Genomic DNA, 12,445 nt, shown 5'->3' with positions numbered 1-12,445 from the left:
AATTTTTTTTTCAACGTTTTTTTTATTTTTTATTTTTGGGACAGAGAGAAACAGAGCATGAACGGGGGAGGGGCAGAGAGAGAGGGAGACACAGAATCGGAAACAGGCTCCAGGCTCTGAGCCATCAGCCCAGAGCCTGACGCGGGGCTCGAACTCGCGGACCGCAAGATCGTGACCTGGCTGAAGTCGGACGCTTAACTGACTGCGCCACCCAGGCGCCCCTCTTCCATTTTTTTTAAAAATGGTTTTAGCTCTTTACTTTTTCTGCTCTTGCATATGTGTTTTAGAATCAGGTTTGCCAGTACCAATGGAAAATCCTGTTGAGATTTTGATTAGGATAGTATTGAATCTGTAGATCATTTTTGGAAAAATTGATATCTTAATATATTGAGACTTCATTCCATGAACATGGTTTATCTTTCCAATTTAGGCTTTAAATTTTTTTTTTAACAGTTTTATAGTTTTCTGCATACAAACCCTGCACATTATTACAACTAAATAGTTTGGTTTTGGTGCTATTGAAAATGTTGTTTAAAACACATTAGTATTCATTCATTGTTTACTAGTTTGTAGAAAAACAATTGATATTTAAATATAAATTTTGGGGGCGCCTGGGTGGCTCAGTCGGTTAGGTGTCCGACTTCAGCTCAGGTCACGATCTCGCGGTCTGTGAGTTCGAGCCCTGCGTCAGGTTCTGGGCTGATGGCTCAGAGTCTGGAGCCTGCTTCCGATTCTGTGTCTCCCTCTCTCTCTGCCCCTCCCCCGTTCATGCTCTGTCTCTCTCTGTCCCAAAAATAAATAAACGTTAATATATTTTATATATATATATTTATATATATATTTATATGTATATAAATTTTGTTTCAACAAACTTGCCAAAAGTCTCTCTTTATTTTTAAGAGATTATGTTTGGAGATTCCAAACTGGAGGGCCAGTCATGTCAGCAGAGTTGTAGAGGCCACTTTTAGGCAACAGACTTGAGCAGTGGAAAACTTGTATCATGTAAAAGGTCCCACAGTGACTGCTGGGCTGAATGCAAACAGGCTTATTAGGCAACCCACCTCAAAATAGCCATAAGCTCTAATTGACCAATGGACTACTTACAATCAGGCACAGTTACCAAAAAAGGAAAATGCTATGTGTTCTAATACCTCCTCACTGCCCCCATAACTACAACCCCCCACCACTGCCTTCTGGTAGATAGCCTCTCCTTTGCTGTCCTGCCTGCTGCTTCCTTGCAGTGTATTTAAGACACCTCTGTCATTTTTATTCTGTCTTGGGTGAACTCTCTCACTGCCCGTGCCACTGACTTCCACCTGATCTGGTTGCCCCACGAGAGCCACTAATCCTTTTTTGTTTCCAAAGTGTGTCCATTTCTTTTTTTCTTTTCTTTTTCTTTTCTTCCTACTTTCTCTTGTTTTGTTGTACTTGCAAGAATTTGCAGAATGATGGTGTATACAGTGGTGACAGCAAACATACTTGCCTTGTCCTGATCTTGTGGGGAATGCCTATAGTCTTTCAACATTAATAGGATATTTTTAGGGTTAGGCTTTTATTGAACATGTTTTTTCAGGTTAAGGAAATTCTCTTCCCTGTTTGCCAGGAATATTTATCATGAACGGATGTTGAATTTTATCATGATTTTTCTGTATCTCTTGAGGTGATTATATTGTTTTTCTTCTTTTTTTTCTTAATGTCCTGAGCTATAATGATCTATTTTCATATCTTGAAGTAGAGTTATATTCCCAGGACAAACCTCATTTTGGCCATGATGTATTATCTCCTTTCTGTATTGCTATGTTTGAGTTGCTGAATTAATTTTTTAAAAATATTTTTGCATCTATATTCATGAGGAGGTATTGGCCTTTAGTTTTCTATTCTTATAAATTTTGTTGTGGCTTTTGTGTCAGGATAATGGTGGCCTCGTAAAATGATTTCTCTTGTTTTGTGGGAGGTAGAGATGGAAGTGATTATTTAGAATTACTGTTGTTTGGTTCATAAATCTTCCATATAATTTGTCGTTGAGGCTTTCTGGGCCTGCAGTATTCTTTGTTTGAAGGTTTTAACTAAGAATTTATTTTTTTCTAATTGAGGTGTAGTTGACACACCATGTTCCATTAGTTTCAGCTGTACAACATGGTGGTTCAACGTCTTTATGTTACGTTGTGCTCACCACAAAGGTAGCTACTGTCACTTGTACGATGCTATTACAGTCCCATTGACTATGTCTCCTGTGGTATAGCTTTTATCCCTGTGACATAAGAATTTAATTCTTTACTGGATGTAGGACTATTCAGTTCATCTGTTTCTTCTTGAATGAGCTTTGGTAGTTTATATCTTTCTGGAACTGGTATTTTGTTTTCTCTTTCTGATCTATTATTTATGTATTTAGGTCAGTGTGGCATTAAGTGTATCAATTTTAATAATCTTTTTCAAATATCTAACTTTTGATTTTATTGATTTTTTCTTTTGTTTTAGTTTCATTTTGATGTTTGTTCATTAACTTTTCTTCATTACCTTTTAAAACTTGCTTCGAGTGGGATTTCCTTTTGTACTGTTTTGTCAAGGTTGAGATTTATGTCACTGATTTGAGCCTTGTATTTTTTCTAATATAAATATTTTCTGGTATATATTTCCCTTTAAGCACCACTTCAGCTGATCCCTCAAATTTTCATATAATGTATCTGCTTGTTCATTCACTTTTAAAAGTACATCTGATTTCTTTTGTGTTCTCGTGTTTAGCTAAGAATTATTTTTAAATGTGTTTTGACATTCCCAACTTTGCTTACAGTTTTCAGAAATCTTTCGGTTTTTGATTTATAGCTTAATTCTAGTAAGAGAACATATTTTATATAACTTTCTTTTCTTTTTTTCTTTTTTTTTTAAAATGTTTTATTTAGTGTTTTTGAGAGAGAAAGAGACAGAGTGCAAGCTGGGGAGGGGCAGAAAGAGAGAGGGAGACACAGAATCTGAAGCAGGCTCCAGGCTCTGAGCTGTCAGCACAGAGCCCGATGCAGGGCTCGAACCCACAAACTGTGAGATCATGACCTGAGCTGAAGTCAGACGCTTAACCGACTGTGAGCCACCCAGACGCCCCTAACTTTAATTCTTTTAGATTTGTTATGATTTCTTTTATGGTCTAGAATATGATCTGCCTTGGTAAATCTCCAGGTGCATTGAAAAGATTCTGTAGTTTCCATTGGAGTGTTCTGTGAGTGTCATTTAGATCAAACTTGATAGTTTTTTTTTCTTTTCTTTTTTTTTTTTTTTGGTTTTCTGTATTTTTGCTCTGTGTGTGTGTGTGTTTTGTCTCCTTGTTCTATTGATTATTAGGAATGTTGAAATCTGGGGGGCACCCGGGTGGCTCAGTTGGTTGAGTGTGTGAGTTCAGCTCGGGTCATGATCTCAAAGTTTGTGGATTCGGGCCCCACATCGGTCTCGCTGCTGTGAGCGCAGAGCCTACTTTGGGTCCTCTGACCCCTTCTCTCTCTCCCCACCCCTGCTTGCATTCTCTCTTAAAAATAAATACAAATATTTAGGGATTCCTGGGTGGCTCAGTTGGTAAGCGTTCCATGTCAGCCCAGGTCGTGATCTCACAGTTCATAGGTTCAAGCCCCTGTGTCCGGCTCTGTGCTGACAGCTCAGAGCCTGGAAGCTGCTTCTAGTTCCGTGTCTCCCTCTCTATCTGCCCCTCAGCCACTCATTCTCTGTCTTTCCCTCTCTCTGTCAAAAATAAATAAACATTAAAAATAAATAAAAATATTTAAAAAAAAGAATGTTGAACTATGATTTTATTTCCTTTTTTTTTTTAATTTTTTTTTTAACGTTTATTTATTTTTGAGACAGGGAGAGACAGAGCATGAACGGGGTAGGGTCAGAGAGAGAGGGAGACACAGAATCTGAAACAGGCTCCAGGCTCTGAGCTGTCAGCACAGAGCCCGATGCGGGGTTCGAACTCACAGAGTGTGAGATCATGACCTGAGCCGAAGTCGGCCGCTTAACCGACTGAGCCACCCAGGCGCCCTGAAATATGATTTTATTTCTACTTTTGGTTATGGAAGACTATTGTTTTGCCTCTGTTTTTTGTTTGTTTTGATTTTTTTGAAGTGGTATTGTTAGGGTCTTAAGCATTTATAATTGTTATCTTGGTGAATTGACCCTTTTCTCAGTATATAATGTTGCTTTTTATCCCTGAATCCCTTTTTATTCTTCTGAATCTATTTTGTTAGGTATTCATCAAAGCAGTAATCTCTTTTTCCTTTCCTCTGAGATTCCAATTATATGTTAGACCTTCTCATTTTGTCTTACAGGTCCCCTTGACTCTGTTCTTTTGATATCAATATCTTTTCTTTACATTAAGTAGTTTCTGTGTTCTTTTGGACTCTTATCCTTTTATCTTCAGTTTGATACTGATTGAGTTCAGTGACTTATGCAAGTTACTGTTTTTTTCCTAAAATTTTCATTTGATTCTTATTTTATAGTTCCTGTATTTATACTCAGTATTTCTGTCTCTATTAATTTTAAATGTATTTACCTTTTACCCCCATGGAGCACAGTTACAGTAGTTGCTTTAAAATCTGTTGTCTAATTCCAACATCTCGATTTTACAATTGGTTTTTGTTGATGGTATGTTCATTTGAAAAGTTTTCACATTTTCCTGGATTTGTACCGAGTAGTTGATGGGTTGTATCTTGGGCATTTTGAATATTATATTTTGTAAGACTCTGGGTTCTGTTCCGATTATCTGGAGAATATTTTTTGTTTCGTTTTGTTTAGGTAGGTGATCGGCAGTTTAGATTCCATCTTGCTTTCTGTATGAGTGATAGTTAAATTGCCAGGGTGGTTTTCAAACCTCTGCTGTGCTGCGTTGGTTTGTTTCATGCATACGCCATTCAGGGGTTAATCTGGAAATTGAGTTGTCTTTTCAGTTGTAGTTCATTGCACAAGGCTTTGTGTCCATCTTGCACATATAAGACTTAGGCCTGTTCATACACAGAATGTGGGATCTTCTCCAGTGCTTTCCTTTCCAGGTTCCTCCCACACTCTTTGTCTCCCTTTTTTACTGAGGCTTTACCAAGAAAGTTGGGGTTTCTCTACAGATGAGTTACTCTTTTTTATGACCACAGAGATGGAGTTTGTGTCGGAATATTAGCCTGCCATACTGCTGTAGCTCTGTGATGGAAGCCCACCATGGGGAAAAGTTGAGAGAGAACAAGAATAAAACAAAAGAAAAAATAAAGATTACTCTCAACCCTGTGACTTGCAGAAATGCCTTTTACCAATCTTATGGTCAGAAACACAGGGATTTTCCTCAGTTTTTGCTGATTGAGTTCTGTCTTTGGCTTGCATGGGAGAAAAGAAATGGTACTCTCACTCCTGTTTTGGTTACTTCTTTTAAATTTTGAATTTCCTTTCCATAATGACTGTTTTTCCTTACTTTTCAGATTCCTCAGGCATTTCCTTTTAGTTTTTGATATTGTCCTCTGAGTAAACTCACAGTGAGAGAAATTGGCTACAGTGGGCTTACTCTGCCTTGGTTGGTACTAAAAGTCCTAAATGCATTACGCCCATCTCAAAATATTTAGTGTTGTGTAAATGTATTTATCACTCTTTGTTTGGTGATTTTTTTATTGCTTGTAAGATACTGCCTTTGTGATTATAGTAAGAATACTTTAAATTCCTTTAATGTATTTAACACATTTATTTATTATTAGCATTTTAAATGTTTTATACTTTTTAACATTTTATATATTGTATTTAGTAATATCCATTTGTTAATGGATATTATTTTTTCAAACCATAAATATTGAGTCCTTATAAATGATATTTTTTGTATTCATGCGGTTACTTATTTAATGCTGTGTATTTTTAAGGTAGTTTACTTTCAAATACATGTGCACATACTTGTATGTTAAACAAGTTAACGTTAAACATGAATGTAGTAGGCTTATAGATGCAGTTTTGCTGTGTAGCAAGTTAATCAGAAAAGAACGTTATGAACTAATTTTAAGATATTTAGGAGAAATATTTTTTTCTTTTTAAATACATAAACTAAGAATCATTTGCAATGAGTTATCTTACTGAATTAGAATTAACACATTCTTTAAAGTTTTTTTTATCCCCAAATATGAATTTGAAGAGTAATAGCACTATTTACAGGTTCTTATTTATTCCAGATTTTCATAGCTGCATACGTTAATGTGAAAGTGATGAATTTGAAATCTTGACAAATTAAAAAAATAATTTCAGTTAACTCATACTAAATGAAATACTTTTTTTTTATCAAAGGACTAAAAAATATAACTGCAACATAGTAAATAGTATTATCATAAATAGTATTATCTGTCTTATAACTTTAGGTAGTTACCTTTTCTAAAAGTTATAACTTTACTAAGTGGAATTATCTCCTTTATCTAAACGAAGTTCAAAGGCTTATGTTAGCATCCCAAATGGCCCAGTGACCTTCTGTCCTGGCACCCCCGTGCTTGTGTAATTCCCTTCCTCCCCATTATTCCATTCTGTGTGATTGGTAAAGTACCACAGAAGTGAAGGTATGTCACTTTTTTTTTTTTTAAGTTACTTTATTTATTTTTGAGGGGTGAAGGAGACTATGCGCGGGACAGTGCAAAAGAGCAGGGGAGGGGCAGAGAGGGAGAGAGAATCCCCAGCAGGCTGCGTGAGCCTGCTGTGAGCGCAGAGCCCGACTTGGGGCTTTAGCCCGTGAGCCGTAAGATCATGACCTGAGCCAAAATCAAGAGTCAGACACTCAACTGGCTGAGCCACCCAGTGGTATGTCACTTCTGAAATTAGTTCATATAAAACATTTAGCCTTTATCTTCATTTGGGTCCATGAGGAGATGCTAGCAGTATTGTCACAAGCCCATATTATGGGGAACTGAATCACATGCCAAGAGCCATGTTGAGGGACTGAGCTTGAAAGCAGATCCTCGAGTTCAGCTGCATGGAGACCTCTTATCCTGGAGACTCTGAGCAAAAACTACCCAGCTGAGCTGCTCAGAGATTCCTGACAATCAGAAACTGTGTAACAGCAAATTTTGCTGTTTTAAGTTGCTGAGTACTGGGGCAGTTGGCTGTACAACAACAATAGGTAACTAATATAACAAAGCCTGTTTTCTCTATTTGATCAAGTTGAAAAGAAAAACTTGAGGGTAAATCAGTATTGGCAAAGTACACATCTTTGTGTCTAGTCTTTCATATTTTTAAATAGATTTATAATATAGTGCATATGTCCCTCAGGTTTTCTGTAGTGTTTGGTGAAACAGCACCATCCCTTTTTGCTCGTTGTGTTTTCTGTAGTATGTAGGCAGTGGCTCAGAAGTGGTTCAAGAGTAGGGGGATATCAAATGTATTCATAGTTGCACCGAAGACAGGCTTTTTTTTTTTTTTTTTTTTTTTTTTTTTTTTTTACTGTGTCAAACACCCACCGGTGCCTGTTTTCTCCTTCTCCTCCTCCTCCTCCTCCTCCTCTTCTTCACGAATTCCTTTTTAGAAGTTTTGGTGCAAAAAGACATGCAAAGAAGCTCTGAAACATAAATCCTGCATATTGGAATTGGTGTTGACGTTATTATAGATATTCAATGTATTCTAGTTTTGGAAAAATAATTTTGAACAAAAGTACTTGGAGACTGTTTAACTCTTATTTTAAAAATTAATAGATGATAAACTATACTGATCTTCTAGGGTAGTTGGATTTTTAAAAATTGAGTATTTTTTAATGGGATTTAAGATTCAGATGATACTTAGAAAAAACTTTACTTCTTAACTTTAATCAAACTTGTAATAAAATATATAGGTTTAAGTAACAAGTTCACTTCCTAAAGCCATCTAGGTAGTATTCAGAACAAGTTTGTTTTTATTTTTAGCCTCCTACGTTGCAACACGGTTGTTCTGGCAGTCACTATTTTGATGTTTTAAGGAAGTTCAAAGAAGACTATATATACATAAGTGAAGTGTGTTTGTTTTAATTTCTTTAATTAGTTCTTCACCTTGAGGATGGAATTTTCTTTTAAATTCACTTTTACTTTTTCTTACAAAGTTTTCACACTAAATGATGAAGTTTTAAGTTTTGATGTTAAATGAAATTTTTACTATCATTCTCTTAAGGAGAAAGTAACAGGAGGCTTATTATTTTATTATTATTTTTTTAATGTTTATTTATTTTTGAGAGACAGGGAGAGACAGAATGTGAGCGGGGAGGGGCAGAGAGAGAGGGAGACACAGAATCTGAAGCAGGCTCCAGGCTCTGAGCTGTCAGCACAGAGCCTGACGTGGGGCTTGAACTCACGAGCCATGAGATCATGACCTGAGCTGAAGTCAGACGCTCAACCGACTGAACCACCCAGGTGCCCCACAGGAGGCTTATTATTATTGCTTTACATGCTGTCTCTTTATTTTGAGGACCATCTCATTTACATTTGTTTTAGACGTTTTCTTCCAAACCTTTTGTTGATTTCTTCTACACTTTCTACTATTTTACTTTTTAATCTATGATGCCATTTTAGGAATACTGGGTTAATTTTAATACTGTTTCATCTTATCTGTTCTAGTAGTTTTCTAGAACTCCTAATACTGCATATCACAAAATGGCTGACTTGTACAACAGAGATTTATTCTCTCACCTTACTGGAGGCTAGAAGCCCAGAAATGAAGGTGTTGGCAAGGCCATGCTCCCTCTGAAGGCTCTGGGGAAGACTCCTTCCTCGCTGTCTTCCCAGCTTCTGGTGGCTGATAGCAGTCCTTCCGTTTCCATTTCTTGACTTGTGGCTGCATCCAGTTTTTGCCTTCCTTGATACATGGCCTTTTGTACTTTGTACCTGTCTATCCAAGTCTCCTTCTTCTTATGAAGGTATCATTCATTGGATTTAGGGTCCATCCGAATCCAATATAACCTCATTTTAACTTGATTACATCTGCAAAGACCTTATTTACAAATTAAGTGACATTCAGAGGTACCCGGGGTTATGAATACAACATATCTTTTTGGGGAACACGGTTTAACTCATAATACCTGTATTGTTTAATAATCAGTAATAAAATAAAATGTATCATTTTTTATTTTCCTTTTCTAAGCTATAAATATTCACTATATCTTTATTTTAAGCCTTAGTTATTGTTATAGCTTAGTTATATTGGATTCTAATATCTTTCATATTGAAAATTGTAATTATGATGTTTACCATTGTGACTTATTGATTTAAATTTTAATTGGTTAATATAACAGTGCAATATTGGTCTCAGGAATTAGGTGATTCATCACTTACATACAACACGAAGTGCGCATCACAAGTGCCCTCCTTAATTAATACCCATCATCCATCTAGCCCATCTCCCATTCACCTCCCTCTGTCAACTGTCATCATTAAGAGCCTCTTGTGGTTTGTTTCCTGCTTTTCTTCCCTTGCCCTTCATATGTTGTTTTGTTTCTTAAATTCCGCCTATAAATGCAATCATATTGTATTTGTCTTTCTCCGAGTGACTTATTTCACTTAACATAATACATTCTAGCTCCATCCAAGTCATTGCAAATGGCAAGATTTCATTCTTTTTGATGGCTGAGTAATATTCCATTTCATATATACCACATTTTCTTTATCCGTTTTTCAGTTGATGGGTATTTGGGCTCTCTCCATAGTTTGGCTGTTGTCATTGTGACTTACTTTTAAAATGTTAATGATTACGTCATTCAGAAAATTACCATAAAATAAAAAGAGACTTTCTAATTTAAATGTCATTTTGTTCTAGCTCATTATACTTACTTATATTTAATTCTGATAAAACACTGATCTGTAACCTTCATTTATAAAGGGTTTAGTGATTAGTATAAGTGGGATTATGGGAACAGTAGGTGCTCCATGAATATTTGTTGTAGATTAACTTCCGCGTGCTACGTTGTTAAGGTACAGTTCTACCACTGGATATTCTAACGTATAAATGCTATATTTGACTTGTAGACTTTTACATTCAGCTAGCCATTTTATCTCAGAATTGTGTATCTTAATTGCCTGGACAGTTATATATTAATTGAAATAGCACATGATTCCTATTAGAAAATAACATGAAAGAAATAAAGTATTACTGTTTAAAACTCTTACTCTTTTATTTCAATATTGTGTGTCTTATTTTTCTCTTAGAGGGCTAATAAATTCATTAGGGTGTAAATAACTTTTTTAATGGTTAATTTTTATTCTGAGAGTCCACATATTAAGAAATGCTCTATGGAATTCCACTCATAAGAAGTAAATTATTCACACAGAGAAAATCTCTATTCTTAGGAAGTACCATTTTTTACCTTATTTTTTTTTTTTTACTCCTATTATCATATTAGCATTCCTGAATGGATTTTAGAGGCATCTGAGTGGCTAGTCAGTTAGCATCTAACTCTTGATTTTGGCTCAGGTCGTGATCCCAGGGTGGTGGGTTCAAGCCCCGCATCTGGCTCCTTGCTAAGTGTGGAGTCTGCTTGAGAGTGTCTTTGTCTCTCTCTCTCTCTCTCTCTCTCTCTCTCTCCCCCTCCCTCGCCCTCGCCCTCCCCCTCCCTCTCCCTCCTTTTTTCCCCCCTCCCTCTCTCCTTCCCTCTGTCCCTCTCCCCTGCTCATGCTCACTCTCTCTCTCAAAAATGAAATAAAATATTTAAAAAAGATTCTAAAATTTTACTCTATCCTAATACTAGTTTTCATCCCTAAATGTACTCTGGAGTCACCCAACGAGCTTATAAAAAAGAAAAACAATACCTAATGGGGTGTGTGGGTGGCTCAGTCGGTTAAGTGATTAACTCTTAGTGTTGTCTCAGGTCATGATCTTATGGTTTGTGGGTTCGAGCCCTGTGTTGGGCTCTGCACTGACAGTTTGGAGCCTGCTTGGGTTTCCCTCCCTCCCTCCCTCTCTCAAAATAAATAAATAAATAAACCTAAAAAAATTTAAAACACTACAATACCTGGACCCTAACTGGGTATTGTTCAGGATGGGACATTGGTGCCCACTGAAAAGATGGATAGGAAGATTTTTGTTGTTATCATTAATGTTTATTATTAGTTGTGATGTGCAACCAGTATTGTAACCAATATTTGGAAAATCTATTTTCTTTGTGTATATTCTATTGTCTATGAAGACATTTTTGTTTAAAAACAATATGATGAGGGCACCTGGGTGGCTCAGTCAGTTGCGCGTCTGGCTCTTGATTTTGGCTCAGGTCATGATCCTCATGGTCATGATCAAGCCCCCTTTCAGGCTTTGCACTGGGCATGGAGCCTCTCTTACTTTCCCTCTGCCCCTCCCCTGCTCACCTGCATATGTGCCCTTTCTTTCTCTCTCTTTTGTAAATAAATAAAATATGATATGATATGATAATGATAGATGCTCTGGTACCTTACAAGACAACAGCTCACCTTTCTGTTTCTGCTTTCAGATCTGACTTGCTCTAATTAGCTTGCCATTCCTTAATCATGATAAATCTCGGTATATACCATTGGAATAGACTGAATATCAAATATTGAAACAAATATTTAAAGTTTAGCTAAATAATTTAGTAACATTACTTTAAACATACTTATGTAACTGAGTTCCTATATAAAATTGAAAAATCATGAAATTCTTTTTTTTTTTTAATGTTTATTTGAAAGGGAGCATGAGTGAGTGAGGGGTAGAGAGGGAGAGGAAGAATCCCATGTAGGCTCCACACTCAGCACAGAGCCCAACTTGGGGCTCAGTCCCATGACCATGAGATCTTGACCTGAGCCAAAATCAAGAGTGAGACGCTTAACCAATTGAGCCACCCAGGTGCCCCTAAATCATGGAATTCTCACTTGAAAGATAAAATAAGAACTGCTTCTAGGTAGTTTAAATGGCATTTGTATTCTGATATATGTAATACATATATGACTCTGTGTGTGTGTGTGTGTGTGTGTGTGTGTGTGTGTGTGTGTGTAGGAGTGGGTGACTATATGACTCCTCTTCCAACCTGTGACACTTTTGAGAAACACACACATGCACACACCATTTTTTTTAAAGTAGGCTCCATGCCCAAGGTGGGGCTTGAACTCACAACCCTGACATCTGGAGTCACATGCTCTACCCAGTGAGCCAACCAAGTACCCTCCCCCCACCCACACACACTGTTTAAAGAATACTAAAACAAATACACATGTATCTCCATATTGCTTGTTTTACCCCTGTCTTTTATGCCTTAGATATGGGATCATGTTACTTCTCAGCATACACTGATTTTCTGTTGTTTTCTGACTTTGAAACTATGCTCTCGGTTTCAGTATATTGTTTTATTATGCAGTCATGCAGTTTAAACAGTATTGGTCCTCATAAACTAAAATGCTTTGGAATAGTATGAAAAGGCAACTGTAGAAATAAGCTAACTTTCTAGTTTATAGAAGCATTTGCTAATGCATTGTTTAATTCTTTTTATTTTTATTTG

The 12,445-nt window shown here is 36.6% G+C and overlaps 1 protein-coding gene across 4 annotated transcripts in view; it reads left to right on the top strand.

Moving 5' to 3' along the window:
* The window catches only part of COP1 (COP1 E3 ubiquitin ligase), a 259,690-nt gene that overhangs the window by 150,131 nt on the left and 97,114 nt on the right, over nucleotides 1-12,445 (top strand). The gene's annotated exons all lie outside the window — the stretch shown is intronic.

The sequence above is a fragment of the Prionailurus bengalensis genome, chromosome E4 (assembly GCF_016509475.1).
Source record: "Prionailurus bengalensis isolate Pbe53 chromosome E4, Fcat_Pben_1.1_paternal_pri, whole genome shotgun sequence".
Taxonomy (NCBI): domain Eukaryota; kingdom Metazoa; phylum Chordata; class Mammalia; order Carnivora; family Felidae; genus Prionailurus; species Prionailurus bengalensis.
The sequence above is the reverse complement of the archived record's forward strand: the minus strand, read 5'-3'. Positions and strand labels throughout refer to the sequence as shown.